The 23284-nt window shown below is 37.9% G+C and overlaps 1 protein-coding gene across 43 annotated transcripts in view; it reads left to right on the forward strand.

The window, feature by feature from the left end:
• MAP2 (microtubule associated protein 2) overlaps positions 1-23284 on the forward strand; it is a 288976-nt gene that overhangs the window by 186376 nt on the left and 79316 nt on the right. For 40 of the 43 annotated variants that reach the window (XM_049888022.1, XM_049888038.1, XM_049888039.1 and 37 more), the window contains one exon: positions 8487-8564. The exons of the other annotated variants lie outside the window; for them this stretch is intronic. The gene's annotated coding sequence lies outside the window, so the exon portion shown is untranslated. The remainder of the gene's footprint in view (positions 1-8486; positions 8565-23284) is intronic. 43 annotated transcript variants of the gene reach the window in all.

Here is a 23284-nt window from a genome sequence, read left to right on the forward strand (position 1 = left end):
CAAAGAGGCTTAATTCACAATTCAGGTTGGTTCATATTAATGCCAACTAAGTGATAAAAACAAGAACCATGTATCAGTAGACAGAGACTTTCTTGGAGGTGATTGGGGAGACTTCATAGAGAAGAATCCTTCCATTGAACTAGGAGTTGGCAAACCTAGAGGAAGGAAGGGAGCAATAGAGGGAAGAATGAGAGAAAGAAGAATGCTTTACAGTTGGAGAGGAGAGAAATGTGAATATGGAATGAAAAGGACAATTCATAGGTCTACAAAACAATCAGTCTAAGAAGATGTGAGGGCTTGCAAAGTAGGAGATAAAGTTAAAAAAGTCGAGTTTAATCAGAATGTGGAAGCCTTTGAAGCTAGGCCTAAAAATGTAGTTTTTATTTTTATTTTATTTTTTGCCTTGAATACAAGGGTGAAATTATTGAGTGATATCTTGGCCAAGATAAGTCCTGTGGCGATCTGTGAGTCTGCTTCATTTTCTTTGAGCCTCTCCCAGTTTCTTTTCCTGTTACCACATGAACTTTCCTATCTGCGTTAATTTATTTATTCTACCATTTAAAAATTCTACCATTTGTGTGAAAATTGGAAACAAATGAACAGATGGTTTTCTGTCAAACAAAGAAGTGTTACATTTCTTCAGATTTATTCTAAGCAGAAAAAACAGTGTAATACATAAATAAGTGAAAACACTGACACATGTGCCCCTTTGCAGCCCAATTTGTATTTATTTATAAAATAAGATATTTATTTATATTTATATACATTCCATCAAAGTCAGCATGTGTTTAAAAAAAATTAGCAAAATAAGATGTTCGCTGATATCACTGAGTATCATTATTTATTTTCAACTCTTTTTGACAAGGAAGGTATCTAAATGAGACCCTAAAGTAGCTACTGGACATGTTACCATGCCTTATTCACCCTTAAGAAAGAGATATTTACGGCTCACCAATATCCATTTATCCTCCATGTTTCTCAACCCCTTACATTTATGCAAAGCCATGAGATTAGTTCAGTCCATCTGGCTGTGAGAGGAAGTGATGTGTGGCACTTCCATATTAGGCTTTTAAGAGCCAGTGTGCAGCCCTCCAGATCCCTTCTTCCCCTCCTTTGGTAATCTTGGAGCTCATGTGTTGAGCCTCTAGAGAGATGTATCTGGAGAAAGACCTAGAGAGACAGAGGTGGCCTGGTAGTCAACCAGCTGGCATCAGGGTTTGTGTGAGCAAGATATAAACCTTTATTGGGTTACGCCTTTGAGACTTTACCCTGACACTTTGACTAATGCGGTCCTTTATCCTTGGCTTATTTGTATCCTGTTTTTGCCCTCCCCCCCCACCCCCAAACTATCCCCATGAGATCCTTTGGAAAACACTAGACAGTTTCTACTAAATTAGCTTAACCCAGCCTTCTAGGCCTCAGCAACAGCCTAGAGTATCACATCTGGCAATGAAGGAAGAGAATTCATGCCATCTACCCTACCAAAGTGGAGCCCTGGTTGCACCAAAAAAAACCAAACCCATTGCCGTGTATTCAATTCCGACTCATAGTGATCCTGGTGGCACAGTGTTTATTAAAGCGCTTGGCTGCTAACTGAAACGTCGGTGGTTTGAACCCACCAGCCACTCTGCTGGAGAAAGATGTGGCAGCCTGCTTCTGTAAAGATTACAGCCTTGGAAACCCTGTGAGGCAATTCAATTCTGTCCTGTAGGGTCGCTATGAGTCAGAATTGACTCAATGACAATGGATTTCTTTTTTTTTTTTTTTCGTTGTTGTTTACCTTACTAAGGTTCTCTGGTCAGTTGAAGACCATATGCTTTGAATAGGGCCTTTGTTACAGGTTCTTAACTCTTTCAAGTGTATATTTTGAAATACTTTTCTTTACAAGAAACATAATTCTCATCAAAGAACCTTTGGCAAAAGCCCCAAGAAAGGAATAATTTTTCCTGGTTTGTTCAACTCTCAGGGACTTTGGTTCACCATGGATTTCTGCTACTCACAAATAAGTAGAGATAATGAACTGCTCCTAAAACGTATTAAAACCGTAAACAACCATTGCTGTAGAGTCGATTCCAACTCACAGCGACCCTATAGGACAGAGTAGAACTGCCCCATAGAGTTTTCAAGGACTACCTGGTAGATTAGAGCTGCTGACCTTTTGGTTAGCAGCTATAGCACTTAACTACTATGCCACCAGGGTTTCCTAAACACATTAGGGAATAGAAATGGTTTAGTAACATGTTAGACTAAGTGATATTATGTTGGCAGTTGCTTTCCTACTTAAAAGACTGTCTGGATAGTGGATATTTTCCCGACAGTATTAGCAGTTCAGTCTCAGTAGCTGAAATCTTGTTATCCTGGGCGAGTACACTGAATTACATGAACTGCTCAAAATCATGTAGAACAGACGAGTAGAGGAGGTAGAAACAATGTTATTGTTTATCTGAGAGCTGGCAGAATAGGCTAATGCTAGCCATTATGAGATTAAGCTGCCCCTTCAGAAACACTCAGGATTCCAGCAACTTCATGCATCTGCTTATCTGATAAAGTCTATCAAAACATAAAATGAATGACCAAATCATACTTATGTTAGAATGTATTTTAAAGGCTAAATGAAGAGTCTATGCTGCCCAACAATCCCGGAAAGATTTCATCTTGATGTCTTATTACTTCATCAATCATGGGATCTTACATTAGTTGGAGAAACTACACCTTGGTAATATCTTTTCCATGAGATTTTATATGCATGAATTTATCATTCCAACTTGAATGCTATAGAGAGCAAATAACTTGCACGTAAATATGCAAACAGCTAAACATGTTCTAGATGCAACCTCAATACATTGAATGCACTTCCTATTTATCTGAGAGATCAGCTAGTAAAAGCTGATTTTGTTTATAGCTGAACAAATGTGTATCTTGGCTCTTTGTTAAATGATTTAGCCAATTTACTTTGTGATGCCAATGTACATTCTGTGCTATCATGTATAAGCTAGCTCTTAACTATGGCTGTTATCCAGTTGACTTTGGCCAGTGTTGTCAGTCGTGATTCTCAGCAACATTTCATACCTCGCTCTAAGAGGTTTTGGAGAGTGGCATGAGCGAAGCCCACAGACATAATGGGGTACTCGGAACTGCAGCTGAATAAGTTTCAATTTGTTCAAGAAGCGGAATTTGCTGTATGATAAATATGCTTAGTAAGTATTACTGGTTAATTGGGGGTTGCCATAGATGAAATAGGATTTCTCAGAGAAGCCTCAAAGTCTTTTGCTTGAAATGATGTCCTTAACCAGAGCTGAAGCTGTAAAATCAACTCTATAAAGCGTTGGTGTATTGTCAAGAGGCTCAGTCACTTTTTTACTATGATGCTAGGAAAGGCACTTAAACTCTCTTGCCCTAAGTTTTTTCACCTGTAAAGTGGGAACAATAAGAGTTACCTGCTTTAGAGGGTGGTAGTGAGAAACAAATGAATTAATGTATGTGAAGTGCTGGGGACATTGTCTGGCACAAAATAAATGCTGTATAAATGTTTGGTAATATTATTTTCGGGATGACGTAGTCACTTATATAATGTATCTAATTCTGTAACTGTGTCAGAGACTATTCCTAACAAAAAACTATTAAAATAATTTAATCCTTTCAAGTGATAATAGAAATTAGCACTTCTACCCATTCAGTGTGAATTTAAAATAAAACTGTTCAATTGCAAGTGCTTAATGGAATAGACCAGAAGTTCCTTTTTAAAAATAAATCCCAGATGGCATTTATCTTTTTCTCAAAAAACAAAGGCGCAAGGGGGAGGGGAGGACAATCATTTTAATCTTTATAACAAACAAAAACCATAAGTCAGGATTATGGGCAAATGGGGCATTGTTTTTATGACTAATAGATACTGGGACTCCTCAGCTTTCTATGAATCATCTCATCCTTTGGCCAATAATTTCCTAATTCTTCTGGGATGAATTAACTTTTATGTGTTTAGGGCTTGAATTTCAATTTGATTCATATATGACTATTCTGTTAATTTTTAGAAATACTGTAAAAGATATGATAGTATTTTCAATATTGTTCTTGATAGTACTCAAATGATGAGCATATTCTTCCGCATCAGGAGCCAACAAATGTTTCCTGTCAAGGGCCAGATAGTAAACATTTTCAGCTTTGCAGGCCATACAGGCTCTGCCACATCCATTCAGTTCTGGCATTGTGGTGTGAAAGGAGCCACAGACAGCTCGGAAATGAATGGGCATGGCCGTGTGCCAGTAACTTTATTTAGAAAAAGAGGAAACAAGATGGATTTGGCCCACAGACCATAGTTTGTTGATCGCTGTTCTATAGAATTCCTATTGCTTGTTTCTTAGTTCTCCTAGTCAAGGGCACATTACCCAATAAGCAAGGTAAGCACAGACTTACTTGTGTGTATTTGCTGATCTGTAGTGAACAGTTTCACGTGTTTTTCACCACATCTTTGACAGAAGCAAGTTGCCATGTCTTTCTCCCACAGAGTGGCTGATGGGTTCAAACCACTGACCTTTCGATTAGCTGCCAAGTGCTTAACTACTGTGCAACAAGGACACCTTAAAACTACTCTTAAAAATTTCTTAAATAGTTTTAGTTATTGTGTATAGAACTCTGTATAATAATGTTAAGTGTATTCCAAATTTGAGAACCATTGAGCTGGGCTAAAGGAAAAAATGCTGTATGCAAAGGTTTGGGTCGTCAACTTTTCTTTCTAAAATAACTATCAAATTATTAGAGGGAATGCTGGAAAATTCTAATGTGTTTCCTCTTGTCTGCAGAATTTTTTTTTTTTAAACGTAAGCCTTTCTAAATTCAATATGCATTAATAGACTTGTTTGTTGCTGCCCATTGAATGTGAGTCCTCCTAGAGTAAAAGAGCTAGTACATTAAATGAGCTAATATTTAGGAAGTGTTTAATACTGGACTTGGCTCAGTCCATATGGTTTGCTTTTGAATCTGACTCTTGTCTGCTCAGATCCACATACACATTGTTTTTTGGAGGGTCATAGAGAAAAGCTGAGCTGTCTGCTTCCGGTTCTCACAAGTTTGCCTTTCCTGCTAGGCATCGCAATGTAGCTTACAGCTATTACAATTTCAGCATTAGTCTCAGGATCCCTTCTTGTTGTTTTTTCTGTTGTTGGTTGCTGTAGAGTTGGGTCCAACTCCTGGCGACTTTACATATAACAAAATGAAAGGTTGCACATTCCTGCACCATCTTTATAATTATTGAAGACATATGGAGTGCAACAGGATCACCTACCCTTAGAGTCACAGCTACCCTGATGATATGAGGTCCACCCTAAAAAATTAAAAAAAAAAAAAAAAAAGCTTTAAAAACTCATTGCTGTCAAGTCGATTTCAACTCATGGAAACCACATGAGTTAAAGTAGAATTGCTCTGTAAGGTACTAGGGGTGAAACCATAAAGGCAATGGGAAAAACATATAAAGCACACATCTAATGTAAGCGCATCGGCTCGGCCCCTTGCTTTAAGGACAACGCCTTATATATGTGCTGTGAGCACTGTTCACTAGTCTTTGCTGACGAGGATGACTGGCTTATGAAGTAGAAAACAAACCTAATGCCTTCTAGTTTATTTCTAGGTACCATTTCAGTAAAAAGTATTGTTCTAGCTGGAATTTCTAAGCAGAAAGTCCAATTCAGCATGACTTTTAGAATTTTAAATGTCAAAATGAGGTTAGTATTCTGTAGAGGAAATTTAATTAGTTTGTTAAAAAATTCCTCTCCCTCTGTGCTGGAGGGAATCAATGCAGACTGGGCTAGAGGCCCAGTCCTTTAAAACTTACTAGATACAATTAATAATTTACTAGGACTAAATGTATTCTCCTGGGAGAGAGTATGGTTGCCTACTATTTTTTAGCTGAAAACAATGTAAATTTATTTTTCCTTAGATATAATACTTATGAAGCTACAGAAGAGGGAAGCTAAAAAGTGAGGAAAAGCATACAACAGTTAGCATTTTCAATGCTGTATTCCCTACACCTGAAATAGTGCCTGTTGTTGCTGTTGTGTGCCATCGAGTCAATTCCAACTCATAAGCGACCCTATAGGACAGAGCAGAAGTGCCCCAAAGGGTTTCCAAGGAGCTCCTAGTGAATTCAGACTGTTGACCTTTTGGTTATCAGCCTTGGCTCTTAACCACTGTACCACCAGGGTTTCTGAAGATAGTGCGTAGCAGGTTGTAAATGTTCAGTCAGTATTGTTAGTGCGTATTAACCCGTTGCGGTCAAGCTAATTCCGACTCACAGCGACCCTACAGGACAGTGTAGAACTGCCCCATAGAGTTTCCAAGTCTGTAAAGCTTTTCTGGAAGCAGACTGTCACGTTATTCTCAAGCAGAGCATCTGGTGGGCTCAAACCACTGACCTCGGTTAGCAGCTGAGCACTTAAGCACTGTGCCTATATTAAACACAGAGCTTTTCTCTTAAGGTGACATGTTTCTTAATTTATATCACTGGCTTAAAATATAAGACCAACTTACGCTAAGCGAGTACACAAAATTGTTCATCAAGACGTAATTTATAATAGTGAAAAATTGGATTCAATCAACTGGAGATTAGATAAATAATGTATTATACATTTAAACAGCAGACTACATATAGATGTTTAAAATGGTGAGGTAGCTCTTTATTATAGGCATAAAAATATTTGGAAGCATATATATGCTTATGTATATATAAATCATCTCTTGGTAATATGATTCGAGGTGATATTAACCTATTTTATAATATTTTGTGCCACAGGAATCTTTTACAGGGAGCATGTATGATTTTAAAATCAGAAAAAAAATTTGGAAATAATCATAATCTGGTGAATTGTTGATGGATTTTTATTGTGAAAAGTGATAGTGCCTAGGGACATGAAGCGTTTAATCATAAACTAGAGAGACAGTGAGCCCCTGAGTGGTGCAAACGGCTAATGTGCTTGGCTGCTAACCAAAAGGCTGGAGGTTCAAGTCCACCAAGAGGCTCCACAGAAGAAAGGCCTGGAAATCTACCTTCAAAAAATCAACCATTAAAAACCCTGTAGAGCACAGTTCCACTCTGACACAAACAGGGTCATCATGAGTCAGAATCAATTTCATGGCAACTGATTTTTTTTAGAAAGACAAACCATTAAGGAGGAAAAATTAACGAGGCTCAAGCTGACATGCGATTATTTTGGTTGATGGCTCAACTGCAATATAATAGATGAATTTCAGTTTTTTTGGCTGCACAAGACACACATTGCCGTTAGAATTAGGACTATATGAGAATAACGGTCAGGACCTAAATGCATGAGGGTCACTTACTAGAAAACATAAATTTTTTAAATTAAAAAAAAAAAACAAAACAACTCACTGGCTTCGAGTCAATTCCAACTCACAGTGACCCTATATGACAGAGAAGAACTGCCCCATAGACTTCTCTGTAACTCTTTATGGAAGCAGTCTGCCACATCTTCCTCTCGAAGGGTGGCTAGTAGATTCAAACTGCCAGCTTTTCAGTTAGCAGCCAAAAACCTTAACCACTGTGCCACTAGAAAGAAAAAAATCACACCTGTTGTATTCCAGTCAATTCCAACTTATCCTTAATTAAAATAGTCTGATTAAATATTATGAAGATCATATGTCAGCTCTTGTCCTTGATACCAGGCGAGAAGTTAATATTTCTTTGAGACCCTTTCAAGTGCTTCTCAAATACTTTAAAACACTGTATTTTTATGAAAATAATGTATGCCTTCTATGTTTGCCAACCATGCCCCCCACAGCAAGTAACCTGCAAAAAAATTTTACAGGAACACGTGAAACAAATTAGCATAGCAGTATCAAAATACCTCTGCGGGGGCGGGAGTGTGCAGTTGGTAAACAAACATAGAAGGCACGCATTATTTGAGTAAAAATACAGTAACTGACCTCATAATGCTTCTAAACATTTACATGAACGTAAAGTGCAACAAAATATACATCATCCTCTTAGGCAGGCATGCTTCAATAAAGAATGACACATAATGCCCAAATGGCCAGTCGCTTTTTTATGTATTTTTTCTGTATAAGTCTGTTTCGTCAAAATTCGCTGAATATTGGTTGGAGTTTGTATAGGCAATGTGAAGAGAGTTTAAGATCACGTTTTTAAAAGGAAGGCCACTTACTTTTTGAGAAACAATACATGTTCTAGCAAGAGTAGTTGATGCTTGATTTGACTTTGACTACAGAGGCATAGGAGGGTTTGAGTTTTCTGAGCAGAAAAGAGGGTCACTAAAGTTTTGGAAATATAGGAGTCAAAAAAGAACAAGAGAGGGAATCTTAGGGCATTTCAGTGGCAAATATATGACTGTAAAGATTGATCATAAGCTCCTTCTCATAGTTACCCAAAATAAAAAGAGAAAGCTACAAGTAGAATTTTACATTGAGCTATGTAATATAATTAATCCATTTGGATTAGATTATTATTAATTTTTTTACAGAAAGAAGCCAGAACATATCATCAACCCTTTGAAAACACAACGTAACAAACTTTACCATTTTACTACTTCCTTGAAAAGGTAAGACCCTTTCTAGTATTAAAAAGTTACCCAGAAAAGATGAGTCCAAAAGACTAATGGCCTACAACTACCACAGCCTCCACCAGACTGAGTCCAGCACAACTAGAGGGTCCCCAGCTACCACCACCGACTGCTGTGACAGGGATCACGATAGAGGGTCCTGGACAGAGCTGGAGAAAAATGTAGAACAAAATTCTACCTCACAAAAAAAGACCAGACTTACTGGTCTGACAGAGACTGGAAAAACTCCAAGAGCATGGCCCCCAGACACCTTTTTAGCTCAGTAATGAAGTCACTCCTGAACTGAGGTTCACCCTTCATCCAAAGATTAGACAGGCCCAGAAAACAATACGAGACTAAAGGGGCACACCAGCCCAGGGGCAAGGACTAGAAGCGAGGAGGCAGTAAAACTGGTTATAGGAAACCCAGGGTCTAGAAGGGGAGAGTGTTGACCTGTCGTGGGATTGGTAACCAATGTCACAAGACAATATGTGTAGTAATTGTTTAATGAGAAACTAGTTTGTTCTGTAACCCTCCTCTAAAGTACAATAAATAAATAAATGCAATTAAAAAAAAAAAGTTGACCCAGAAATATGAAAACCATATTTTTGTTGTTGTTGTTTTTGGCCTTTAAGTAAATTTCAATTCAGTTTAATAAGGGAGAAATACACATGAATTCTATGGCTAATAAGTTTAGAATCACTAAAAGAGCACTACATAGTGTTTGGACCAATTTCATAGTAAAAGAATGTCAAGATCTCGCTCTGAAATGAGGAGTGAACTAAGCTTGTCTCTCCCGCTATTGTCCCCAATACCAGTAAACATTTCTTCAGCACTTACACATACCAGATGTGTTGCTATACAGCTGATTTTACATAAGCTAAATCATTTATTTCTTACAAAAACTCCATTGGGCAGATACGGGTGTCATCCCCATTTTATAGATGGGGGCAAAGAGGAGGCAGGTAGGTGAAAGGGTTCACTCAAAATTGTCTACGTGGGTTCTAGAAGCAGCAGGGACTAAAAGAATACCAGCCCCAGGTGTTGCTGTGAGAGTGTTTTCATGTTGTGATAGAAATATCTAGCAATCAGATTCTCCTACATTTTGAGTAGTTATCTATAAGCATATTAATCTAGCTAAAATCTATCTAAATTATGCAGAAAAAAAAAAGGTGGCATTCGCAGAAACAGCCATAGCAGGCAAATTTATTTTATGTTTGCACTTCTTATTTAGAAGGTGGTTGCTTGAGTCAATAAAAGAATTTATATGCTTGGGCTCAGTTTACAAGCCAAAGCAATATTTTCCTTTATTTTACTTCTTACATTAAATTCAAAATTCCAATGATAAGAGCAGAAAAATATTATGAAGAACTTACAAGGGAATGACTTCTTATTCTAGTAAAAGCAAACGCATTTAATTTTATTTCTTTTTATTGGAAATACCAGATATACCATATTAAAATTGGCAGCAGCAATATTTGCTTTACAATGTTTATATTTATTTAATTTTTAGTCTAGAAAATTTACAAAACTTTAAAAGGTAAATGGAGAAAATATTATAATATCTACACAGATTAGACATATGCTAACAGTCAGCTATATTCAAATCTTTTTTTTAAAAAAATTAACCATCACAGAAAGAGCAAAGGCTCACCCTCCCCCCTTTCCACTTTTCTACTTTTCTTCCCGAGGGTGTCACATCCTGAAGTTGATGAAAACCTTCCTATGCATGTTCTGATACTTTTAAGTCATGTATTTAAAATAATATGTCATGGAATTAATTGTATTTTAAAAGCTGCCATAAATGGTATCATATAGTAGATATCCTTTTGCAGCCAGCCTTCACCTGACATTATATTTAGATAATTATCCATATTGATACATGAAGGCCAAGGTGACTCATTTTAACTGTGTCAGTCATACATCAAGGCCAAGTTGGCTCATTTTAACTGTGTCAGTCTTTTGGTGCTTAGTATTATTAATTATTATTTCTAAATAACTTTCAGCATTTTATAAATATAATGCTAAAATGGTTAAACATGACTCACAGCACCTTTGGAATTTGAGTATAAAGAATCCAGAGTTCTTAACAAATCATCACATGCCAATCCTGGTTATGTTTTATTTTTTTCCTATTAGAGAAGCATTTTTATTGACTCTAAAGATCTTACTAATCTCATTGGATTCATAATTTTTACTGTTTCTGCCATAACATGAGAATTGAAATCTGTTTTATTTCCTCATGGATAAAATGTTGACTATTCCCAAATACAGCATAAACATGACCTTTGAAATTTAAAATATACATGAAAGGAATATAGTTTTGTTTGGTCCATGTTAATTAGTTATATTCCCTTAGAAGTTAAAAAAAAAAAAGACGTTTTGTAATTTTGAATCTTAATTTATAGTACCAAAAAATACAGAGGCATATTAGGAGCAAATTAGCTCAGTGGAAATGAGAAAACCATTTAAGATCAGAACATGTAAGTATTTTCATTTTTTTTTAATGCAGCCTCTTGACTAATAATACTAAGATTGGCCATTACCTAATATTGCTTAGATTGCAGAGCTTGTATCTTCCTGTCATTTATAGATGGGTGAAGTTTATCTGTAAAAAGATGAATTTTCGGTAAAAGAAGCTGGGTTTTGTTGTTGTTTTTACCGTATTCCCAGGAACAGCACTTAATGACTGTTTATCGTATTGAGAAAATTTGGCAAGAGAAAGTCAAACAGTAGGACCACAGTATCCCCAATGGTTATTGAAAAGAGAAGGAAAACCTGGTATTTTCATTACTCTCTCTGAAAATAAGCACCTTGAGTTACATTGATTACTATGTGATCAGCATTCCGCTCTTGTGCCATAGCACTCTTTGTGAATAATTTCAAAGGCAGGTTTACCATTCTAAAAATAAGTCCTTTTGGTAAATCAGGATATCAGATGTTCCCTTTAGGAAAGTCTATCCTAATCAGTGCTATCAGCTAGCAGTCACACCCAGATCCCAAACTGTTCTGGCTCTTATTGAGCAAGAACCTATTCCAGGGGTGAGGTTTTGAAGAGGGATCTCTTATAGTTAAGTAGAGACAGAAAGAAGGAGAATTGCCCACATACTCTGGCTGGAGTTAAAATAACAATAACAGTCCTCCTACTTAACAGGCTGAGTCATAAGCACATTCTACTGGTTTCTCGGCAATTCTGAGCAGATTGTTTGGGCTGGAATTCTGTAGGCAGAGGTGGGCACCACCTGCTGCAAAGGCTCTCATTCTTGTTAGGATGGTGCTGTTAGAAGTTTGGTCTTTTAACAGTTTGGCCAAATAGAGATACGAAAAGAAAAAATGTGATGCTGATGGGCATTTTTTGAAATGCTTACAATAAAAAAATGGTGGTGCAGGTGTGGTTATTAAGGGTTCAGGCATCTCACTGGCTGTGAGTGTAAGCCACTTAAAGTGGGAGGCTTAAAGTGCTGAAGGTTTCAAAAGTCAAATTTTTCTGAGATGTTTGTTTTAAAAAAAAATTCTGTAGGCCGGTGGCAGTAGCTTTGTCTTAGTTTGAGGAAAGGGTTGAAACTACTAGAGATCTACTTTTTGCTTAAGCAGAAGAGGAAAAATTATTCTGTGGTGTCTGGGATACCTCATAATCCAAGGGCTGAGAAAGAGTTGGACCTTATGAGGGACCAGAACCAGGAACCAGATGTGAACCAAGAACCAAGGGCACCATTCTCCCGGTCTCTCTGGGATCCCAGAGCCTCACTCCCCTTCTACCTCCTGCCTCTGGATGCCTCTTTCACAATATAAGACTAGATTTCCCCACTGTTCTTAACATAAGCACAGCTCTCAACTTCACCTACCCATCAGGGCCAGCCTCACATTGGCCCAACTTAGTTGGTATCTATTCTTGAACTCTATGTAATAAGCTATGTTGTGGTTAGGTGCCATTGAGTCAGTTCTGACTCACAGAGACCCTATAGGACAGAGTAGAATTGCCCATAGGGTTTCTAAGGAGCAGCTGGTAGATTTGAACTGCCGACTTTTGGTTAGTAGCCAACTCTTAACCACTACGCCACCGGAGAAGAAGGAAAAATAATGAGTGAAAGACGTTCTGATGCTGGACAAACACTCTCAAAAGCTATTAAATCTCCAGGGGCATTTTATTTTCTCCTTCACTCTTCTCCACAGTAAATTGCCCTTCACTGATAATTGGCACATAAAGAGCCAAAGAGTAGGAAGTTAAGAGATTGGAAGAGCAGAGGTTGAAGCCAGCACCAATGAGATAGATAAATGGGTGAGGACTTCTGGTCTGTTCTTGTGTAATTAATATTTCAGAGAATTTTCACTACATACTATTTTTCCCTTATTACTCTAAGGCATGCATATTTTACAACTGTCAGGTCTAATTAAGGGTACTCTTTTCCATACCCTGGTCAGTATTCTTAAACCGAGGACATTCATAAGCCCTTGAAAGTCCTGATCTCTCTCTCTCATTGCCCCTTGGGAAAGAAAGTAGCATTTTGCAAGATTAAAGAGAACTATAAGCAAGGAAGAGAATCAGTGGAGAGCAAATTGACCATCGTAGACAAATTTGGAGCTATAGCAAGCATCTTGAGGGAGTGTTTCAGATGCGAAGTAAGCACTCAGTGTAGCTTGCCACATTTTTCTGCAAAAATAAAACTGTTTATAAAATGTATTCATCGGCCCCTCCTGTCCCTTGTTTATATGATGCAGCATGAAATAGGTGGACTTGGCAAGACTTGTGCAGGTGTGTGTATGTATGTGTTCTCAGGGACACCTTAAACCAACTCAGTATTGAAATAAAAATGATTCCAAAAAAACACGTTTTTACACTCAGGGTGAAATTTAGCGCAAACATAATCATGAGTGTAGGACACTTTAAAGCCTCAGTCCTACGGTAATTGAAACCAATTTTAATTTGGGGTTAGGGTATGATGAGGAATTTTGCCAGAGCAGACCCTTCAGCCACTGTCCTGTGGACCTAGCTATTTTGCTGAGGTCCCATTTACCTTGCAGTGACATATTTGGCTCATCCCCTTTTGCCCCTCAGGTTTCTAGTGCTAGTAAAAAACAGCAAAAAAGGAGCCATTTTTTTTTTCAGTGATTTAATCTAATCTCAGCACACTGCCTGCCCAATTCTCACTGAAATATACCAACACCTTTTTAAGCAGAGTTCTTTTCATTTATTCAGTCAAAAATATTTTAATTTCTACCTGTTCAAGTCTTAGTTCTATTAAGTATGGGAAATCCAAATATTGATAAGAGGTAGTGATGACTGTCCTCAGAGATCTGGGAATCCAAAGGGATTGGAATAAGAAAGTGTGTAGACACAGGAAACAGCAACATGTGTTAAAGAAACAGCAAGTCTGCTTTAATTGGGTTATGTAGGGTAGGAGTATGAATTGAGGCAGAAGGGTAAAATGGAATGAAGAATGGGCGAGCTATAAAGCAAAACAGAAGCAGATGTTACAAGAGGACTAACCCAATGGCTGTGCCATCTTTGCAGAGCAGAGGGGCATGAAGAGGCTAATTCTGGATAACCCCAAAAATCCACTGCTGTCAAGTCAGTTCCAATTCACAGCAACCCTATAGGACAGAGTAGAACTTCTCCATAGGGCTTCCAAGGCTGTAAATCTTTGCAGAAACAGACTGCCTCATCTTTCTCCAATGGAGCAACTGGTGGGTTCAAACCACTGACCTCTTGGTTAGCAGCCAAGCGCTTTAACCTGTGCATCACCAGGGCTCCATAATTTTGGAAAAGTAGCAGGAAATGCTACTTTCCTTGAGCTTGCTGTCTCACTTCTCCCACTCCAACACCCACAGGCTCTGCTAGTTGTGGTCAGAATTTGCTGAGCAGGCAATAAATTGGGAGAGTTTTAAAATTTTGTTTCATTTAACTGTGTTACTTGTTTTAGTCTCATCCTTTTTTTTTTTTTTTTCACAATCTCAGTATGTTCTTCTTCAAACCCAGTGCATTAGTTAGGATTGGCTGATGCTGTACAAACAACCCAAATATGTGTTATAACTTAATTTCTTGCTCATTTAACAGACCTGGATGGGTGTTGAGGTTGGCAGGTTTCATTTCTCTCCTTATCATCCAGGGACCCAGGCTCCTTCCACTTGTTGCTCTGACTTGCCTTTGTCTACATCCAGCTGCAGAAGGACAAAGACCCGAGGAGGAGCACATGGGAGTTATATATGAGCCAAAGTGCCCTGGAAGTGTACCTGTCACTTCTGCTCACATTCTGTTGGGTAGACTCCATGACCATGCCTAATTGCAAGGGAGGTTAGGAAGTGTTCTCTAGCTGTGTGCCAGAAAAAAAGAAGAAAGAGCTTTTGGGAAACTGCTAGCAGTCTGCCTTAAAAAAACATAAAAAAAAAACATACCAGGGGAAAAATCTGCCTGTAGAATTAATACATTTGAACAACTGGATAAAATAGCTCAAGCTGTGGCAAGAATAAATGCCAATCATATCATAGAGATAAAATTTTGAATCAGAATTTCAATAGCATGTTAAAATAGTCAAAGATATGAGATATATCAGTTTATCAAAGTTAATTCTTATAGGAATACACAAGTAAGATTAAAAAAAAAAAACAAAAAACCCTCCCTATGCAAATAAGTGTGGTGTCCAAAAGGATAATAGCTAAAAAGCATGTGCCTAATACTGCTGTTGATTTTCTTCCATAGCAACTTGTTAAATGAATCAATTGATTAATAGATATATAAACCTTCTTTGCAGGACAAACTAAAAATGTACACTTTTTTGAGTTTCTAAAACTCATTATAAATAACCATGAATTGGTATGGTCAAATAAAAACTCATTTTGTTTGACTATACCAATAAAAGGAATGTGCTCTTTTAAGGAAAAATCAAGGCTAAAGGTAAAATGTTGAGGGGGAAAAAAAAGTTGTTACTTTTGCAAGAATTTTAAAAGAATTTTGATTTTTTGATGAACCTACAAATAATCATATATATAGACCTTTTATCACATTTCATATGTGCTCAGTCAGTACTATTTACTTGGAGGATGGGAAACAATGTTTATATGAAGGGTAGCAATGAATCTGATTATTTTACATGAATGGGATACTGTGTCACAATGTTGTATAAAAGCCATTCTAGAGTGCTCCTTGGAAGCAAGGATGGTGAGACTTCATCTCATGTACTTTGAAGATCTTATCAGGAGGGACCAGTCCCTGGAGAAGGACGTCATGCTTGGTAAGGTAGAGGTCAGAAAAAAAGAGGAAGACCCTCAATGAGATGGATTGACACAGTGGCTGCAACAATGGGCAATGATTGTGAGAGTGGCGCAGGACCGGGCAGTGTTGCGTTCTGTTGTCCATAGGGTCATTATGAGTTGGAACTGACTCCATGGCACCTAACAACAACAACAACATCAGCTAAGTAGTCTACAAAATCAACGAATCTGCTAAACAGTTCTGTCACGGAGTTTCAGTACCCTGTAACTGCAGATGACTTGGGTTTTTGTGAAAATACTACACTGCTGGTTTTTTCTCAGAGGTTAAAACTTCTCTCCCTTTAAAAGTAGGTGACAATTTAATCAAGTTCTCATGGCACCAGAGAACATTTTGAAATGTAAGAACCCAAAAAAAACTGGCCATTTCTATAAGTATATAAGAAATGACAGTTTGATACTTTAGCCTGCGTGAGGAGAGATGTTGAACAAAACCCCAACACAAGTGAATCTGATGGCTGACTCCTTGAGGGCCTTTATCAGATCTTTCTTCTTGAGAAATATAATGATTTACTTAAACTTTCTAAGCTCTCGTCACTCTTTTTCTTTTCTCACACCCCACACTTTTTTTAATGAATGTCAGTGACTCCAGTCATACCATATGCTCAGTAATTACTACAGAAGGCAATTGAATTTTGAGACAGTTGTAGTCTTAGTAAGAGAAATTTAGTATTCACTAAAGCAAATACTTTAGTGAGGAGGTGCCAAACCTTGAGTCATTTCAAACCATTATGAGCAAAACTCTAGGAGGTATCCGGTAGTAATCAATCCTGAATAAAGAGCAAAGGGCCAAAACAATCAAAAAGACCATTTTCCAAGACAGACTGCTGTGGCACTAGAAAGTTCATACTACTGGGAAGCAATGTGTAAGCCTCTGTTTTTTGGCTTATGTATTTCTTTTTGGCATATGTTTACAATTAGAGTGAGTCTTGTAATTGAAACTCAAGAAGTCTAAAGAAAACTTTGTTTTAAAAGCAAGAGAAGTAGAAAATATAGTGCTATAAGAAAATATACCATATTTTTACTTAAATAATGCACGCCTTCTACATTTGCTTGCCAACCTCACCCAGTTCCTCTGGGGGGGAGGGTGTTTTTGGCAAGCAAACCTAGAAGGTGCACATTATTTGCATAAAAATACAGTAATGTACATTATACATGCACATGTATAATACACCTATAAGTGCATAGGAGCCCTTGCGGTGCAGTGGTTAAGAGCTTGGCTGCTAACCGAAAGATCAGCAGTTTGAATCCACCAGCCGCTCCTTGGGGCAGTTCTACTCTGTCCTGTAGGGTGGCTATGAGTTGGAATCAACTCGATGGCAACAGGTTTTTAAGGTTTTTGGTATAAACACATATGTCTACGCATCATTTAAATATACACTGCCAAGTGCTACTTGAATGGGAACATGAGAGTGAGGAAATTCTTCAGTGAAGCTCTGTGAGGAAGTAACATAAAACCAAAAGCCAAACCCATCCCTGTCAAGTTGATTCTGACTCATAGTGACCCTATAGGATAGAGTAGAACATCTTTATGGAAGCAGACTGCCTCATCTTTCTCCCGTAGAATGACCAGTGGGTAGGAACCTCTGACCTTTCAGTTAGCATCTGAGCACTTAACCACTGCACCACCAGGGCTCCTGATGTATAATTTTTATATAATTTCTCATTGCAGAGTTGAGTAACTATATTAAAAACCAAACCTGTTGCCATCAAGTTAATTCCAACTCATGGTGACCCAATGTATTAGAGACCCCATGTATTACAGGCCTCATGTATTCCAGATTTCCAGGCCTTTCTTCCACTGACTGGGTTCAAAACACCAACCTTTAGGTTAACAGTCAAGCACAAACCATTTGTGCCATCTAGGAACCTATTACATACTTTTAAATATTTGTATATAGAAAGTACATAGAACAAATATTCTAACATTTTCCCCTCACAACAGTTTAAATCATGACACATGTAATCTGCAAGTATTGTTTCTACCATCCAGAATCTACTGACTTCTCATTCCCTCCCTTTCCACCCTTGTAATCAGAGCCACCATCATCCCCTCCCCTGGATTTCCTGTTCACACCCTTGTTCCATTATGTTCTATTTTCCACACAGTAGCCATATGATTTAAAAAAAAAAAAAAAAAAACATTTGTTAATACCGTAGGAGCCCTGGCGGTATAGTGGTTAAACCCTTGGTTGCTAACCGAAAGGTTGGTGTTTCCAACCTACCAGCCACTCCATGGGAGAAAGACGTGGCAGTCTGCTTCCGTGAAGATTATAGCCTAGGAAACTTTATGGACAGTTCTACTCTGTCCTATAGGGTCGCTATGAGTTGGAATCAACTCAACAGCAATGTGTTTTTGTTTGTTTTTAATTACTACCCTGCTCAAAATCTTCCACAGACTTTCCATTATATTTAGAAATAAATTCGAAGTCTTGACCTAAATGAAATTTTTGTATTTTAATTATGTGTTTAGTTACTATATGATTACCCCCATGAAAATGTAAACTTCATGGGCATAGCAATTTTGTGTGACTGCATATTGAAAGAACTCCCTGTGCCTCCAAATGCATATGGTAACCACCCCTGCTCTGCCCAAATTCCATTACAGGTAGTCCCTGACTTACTACAGGGTTTTGTTCCGACGACCCCATTGTAAGTCGGTTTGATATAAATCAAATATCTCAATTTTTAAAAATTAGTTTTCATTATTATTGCTGTTTATTGTCAGTATCTTTATAAAACTGATCTTTATTTGTCTTTGGGGGTTGGCATGCTAATGATAACATCAGCAAATTATGCACTGCAGCACTGTGTGTAGTACATATTACTAACAATAAGACGTACCAAAAAAAAAAAGTCCAGCCGTAAGTGCAGTTCCTCCTAATTATATCGTAAGTCGAGGACCACATGCACTTCAACCTTAACCTTTTAAAGGATGAAGTTTTTTTTTTTTTTAATTTTTTTTTGTGATGCCATGTTTTTTCACTAATGGAATGGATGCTGAATCATTGTTGGTAGTTTTTTATTATTTGAAAAAACAGGATGCCAATTGCAAGGGAGCCATATCAGTCCCATGCTCCATGAAATGTGTCATAAATACAGTGCATATATGTCCCCTAGCCCAGGAAGTGCATCACAGACTGTTTTCCAGGAGCCAAGTACTTTATAAAAATGCCATCAGGGAAGTGACTAAAGCAAGTGGGCCACACTGGTCCCATGTTCCATGAAGCACATTGCACATGCAGTACACATCAGTTCCCTGGCTCAGGAAGTATATCATGAACAGTTTTCAGGGAGGCAAGCACTTTATAAAAGATGTCATCGGGGCGTGACTAAGGGCAAGCAGGCCATATCGGTCCCATGTTCCATAAAGCACATTACATACACCATACATATCAGTACCGTGGCCCAGAAAGGAGGAGCCCTGGTAGCGTAGTGGTTAAATTGATTGACTGCTAACCAAGAGGTTGGTGGTTCAAAATCTCCAGAGGGTCCAGATGTGGTAATCTGCTCCCATAGAGATTTACAGCCTTGGAAACCCTATGGGGCCACTATGAGTCGGAATTGACTTGATGGCAGTGGTTTTGTGCCCAGGAAATACATCATAAACTGTTTTCACCCAAAAAATAACTCATTCCAAATGCCAGTAACCGTACCTTCCCAGTAACACAAAGGAAATATTAAACATACTCACAAGCCTTATCTAGCTGTACAGAAGCGAAAAGACACAAAGGTTTCACACTCCTCCAGGAAGCATCCCCTCATACGAATGGCTGTCAATGCTCAAATATGGCACAGACCAACTTCCTTGTTTTTCAGGCCTTGCACCAGTATCTGTCCGCCACAATGCCAAAACATACTAAGTGGCTCAAATGCCTGCCAGTAAACCTCCAGGGGTGGAAAATGTCACTAGAACATACATGTGCCATTGCCTGTCAAAGGGTTAACTCAAAATCTTGTATGTTCTCTCGTGGATTGTTGCATTGACTGACCGGCCATTGACTTTTCCCGTTTCTGAGCATAGCCTCTACAACCTATTCTCATTATATCATTAACCCGCTTAAAATTTTTCAGCAGTATGCCATTAATAATGGTTATTGATTAAGCTTATATTACCTCACCTGCCAAACAAGGTGCTTCATAATCTGAACATCTGTGCCTTCTCTCAACATTTTCCACCACTCCTGAATGCCCTTCACTATCAAAACAAGATTTAATTGCATCTTTCCTACTTTTTCCTCTGTTTTACTTTCATATCTATTATTGAAAATGCTAGACCTATTTTCCGGACTTACAGATGAGTAGGTCTCATTTTTAAATTGACCTGTTTTTGCCTGTGGGCCCAGTGTATAATATTGTTACACCTGTGTGGTGCAGTGGTTAAGTGCTCGGCTCTTAAGCAAAAGGTCAGTGGTTTGAATCCATCAGCTGCTCCATGGGACAAAGATGTGGCAGTCTGTTTCCTTAAAGGTTAACAGCCTTGGAAACCCTATGGGGCAGTTCTACTCCATCCTTTGGGATCACTATGAGCTGGAATTGACTCAACAACAAAGAAGTTTCGGTGCCTATACTTAAATTAAAACTTTTGCATGAAAGATTGCACTGCTTGTCTTGGTGGAAAATAAATCATGTGGATATTTGCTTATTTGAATAATTTTTCCAGCTCGGTTTCTTACCATCACATATACATAGACCGATTATATACATTTTAGGCCTGGAGGGTTTAACAAGTTTATGTCAGTCACATCATATCCTTACAGAAGTCTGGAAGGATACAAGTAGCAAGTCATAAAAATTGACCTAATTCCTAGAGTTCAATCCAGGCTACACAAAGATATGTCTGTTCAAAAAGACAAGTCAAGCAGTGTGTGAAGACTCACCCAGTTGTGTCAGACTGAGTTGTGAAGGAATCCCAAATGATAAGGATTCTGTGTGCTTCCTTTTTGGCCCACCTCAACTGACACAGTGAACAAGGAGACTTTCAACTCATCTCAGATTTCCCTGAGTCACAGTTACAGCCAGTGGTGGGCAGAATACAACATAGAGCACAGCCTACCCTAAAAAAAAAAAAAAATTTTAAAGGCCTTATCTTATATGACTCATGCTTTACTTTTACATAACTTTTCTCTAAAATCAAAATATTTTACTTTTCTCTAGAAACAAAATAGCATTTAATATAGTTAACTAGCTGTTGGGCTGTCCGTAGGCACAGTAGTTTAATATATTTAAAAATGCATCTCATGCAAATATTTTAGTCCACCCATTTTTCTGGTTAAATATGTGTGACTCAAAAGGGTTATGTTCCTATAACCTGTTTTGTCCTCTGGTATTGCATTTACAGAGTTATCTTGTAATGTATTTTTCAAACACATGTTTTTCTCAGGATAGTGGGAGCTGTTTGGAGTCAAAGTTCATACCTTAATCATCGTCGTATCCCCATTGCCTGACAGAATCCCTGGTATAAACTAGCATTCAATTAATCTTTCTTGTTTGTTTTTAACAAAATACTAGAGAGCATAGTAAATGAATTGATGGATTGGCAATAATCTGAAAATTAAATGAAGGCTCAAAACATGCTTATTAAAGCAATTTGTAAATCAGTACCTCTTAAAGAAAGGTCCAGTTCTTCCTGCATTTAGCCTTCCCGCCTGTCTTTTTCTTGGGAGTTCCTGAATAATGCAAACAATTAACGAGCTCGTAGACTAATTGAAAAGCTGGTAGTTTGCCTATACCTAGAGGCACCTGAGAAGAAAGACTTGGAAATCGACTTCCAAAGAATCAGCCTTTGAAAACCCTATAAAGCACAGTTCTACTCTGACACACATGGTGTTATGGATTGAATTGTGTCCCCCAAAGATATGTGTTGTAATTCCTAACCTCTGCTAAGCAAAAAGTCAGCAGTTCAAATCCACCAGCTTCGCCTTGGAAAGCCTATGAGGCAATTCTCCTCTGTCCTGTAGGGTTGCTATGAGTCGGAATCAACTCCATGGCAACGGGTTTGGTTTTTTTTGTTTTGTTTTGTTTTTGTTTCATGCCTGTGGTAAGCAGCCCTGATGGCACAGTGTTTAAAGTGCTGGGCTGCTAACCAAAAGGTCAGTGGGTCAAACCCCTCAACCGTTCTTCGGGAGAAAGATGTGGCAGTCTGCTTCTGTAAGGGTTTACAGCCTTGAAAACCCATGGGGTAGTTCTACTCTCTCCTATAGGGTCACTCTAAGTCAGAATCGACACAACAGCAATGTGTTAGCATCATTAACAATACTGATTGAATGTTTACAACCTACACTATTTCAGTTGTAGGAAATAATACTTGCCTGGAATTTTGCTTTATTTTTATTACCTAATTCTAGCAGTCACCCACCATTAGCTTGTTTTGTTCTCATTGACCATTATGTACCCACCAACTCTCTACATACTAATTGTTTATTAGTCATGGTATGTGATGAAGATCAAGTCATTCTTATATAGGTATTCTACAGGCAGCTTAAAAGCAAAGAAGGCATGAGGCAGATATCTGGATTTCCAACTTTATTTCTTCATGGCAAGTTTTGCATAGAAGACAAAGAGGAAGGATACAGAATAATTGTCAGTTTATCAACAAAATTTAAGGTTAAACTCCTTGACATTGATCAGCACAGTTAGTGGATTATATACAAGCGTGTAATATAATTAGTGACCACCCCCCCAAAAAAGGCTTTTGCTTTGAAATAATGATATTTAAAAAAAAAAAAAAGTAATTGCCATCCAGTCAATTCCAACTCATGGCAGCTCCTTGTGTCTCAGAGTAGAACTGTGCTCCATAGAGCTTCCAAGGGATGATTTTTTGGAAGTAGATTGCCAGTTCTTTCTTCTAAGGTATCTCTGGGTGAACTAAAAAATGTCCAACATTTCAGTTAGCAACGAGCATTTTAACCCTTTGTACCACTCAGGGTCTCCTTAGCACTGGTATGAATAGCACTAATATAAGGCATACTCGACCCGCATGGAAAAGAGAAGCAATTTTCCTATGCTTAATTATGTTAGATGTCTGGTTATTTTATTCTTTTGTTCATCTTTGGATATGTAGCAGCACAAAATTATAATCTTAGTGGTTTTATTGGACTGACACATTTACATGATGACAAGCAGAACATTTTATAGAAAACATTCTAGAACTGTCTTGCCAAGAGCATTAGAAAAAATGGAGACATGCCTATCGCTACTCAGTGCATTTTTTTATCTAGATTTTCCAAATCTTTGTGGTTTTTCCTCTTGCCAATTATTGAGAGTATTCAATGGTGCCTAATAATAACTACAATCAAGGACTGTTTCTGTGCTTTGGTGATCTTTCTAATACTGTAATCCAAACAAACACAAGGAAGTTTGTGATCATATGGTAATCCTGGGAGGAAAAGTTTCACTTCACTAAATGAGATTTTCTTCACACACATCTCAGTTATTTAGATGTGAAATAATTC

Source organism: Elephas maximus, chromosome 6, assembly GCF_024166365.1.
Source record: "Elephas maximus indicus isolate mEleMax1 chromosome 6, mEleMax1 primary haplotype, whole genome shotgun sequence".
Classification (NCBI taxonomy): Eukaryota; Metazoa; Chordata; class Mammalia; order Proboscidea; family Elephantidae; genus Elephas; species Elephas maximus.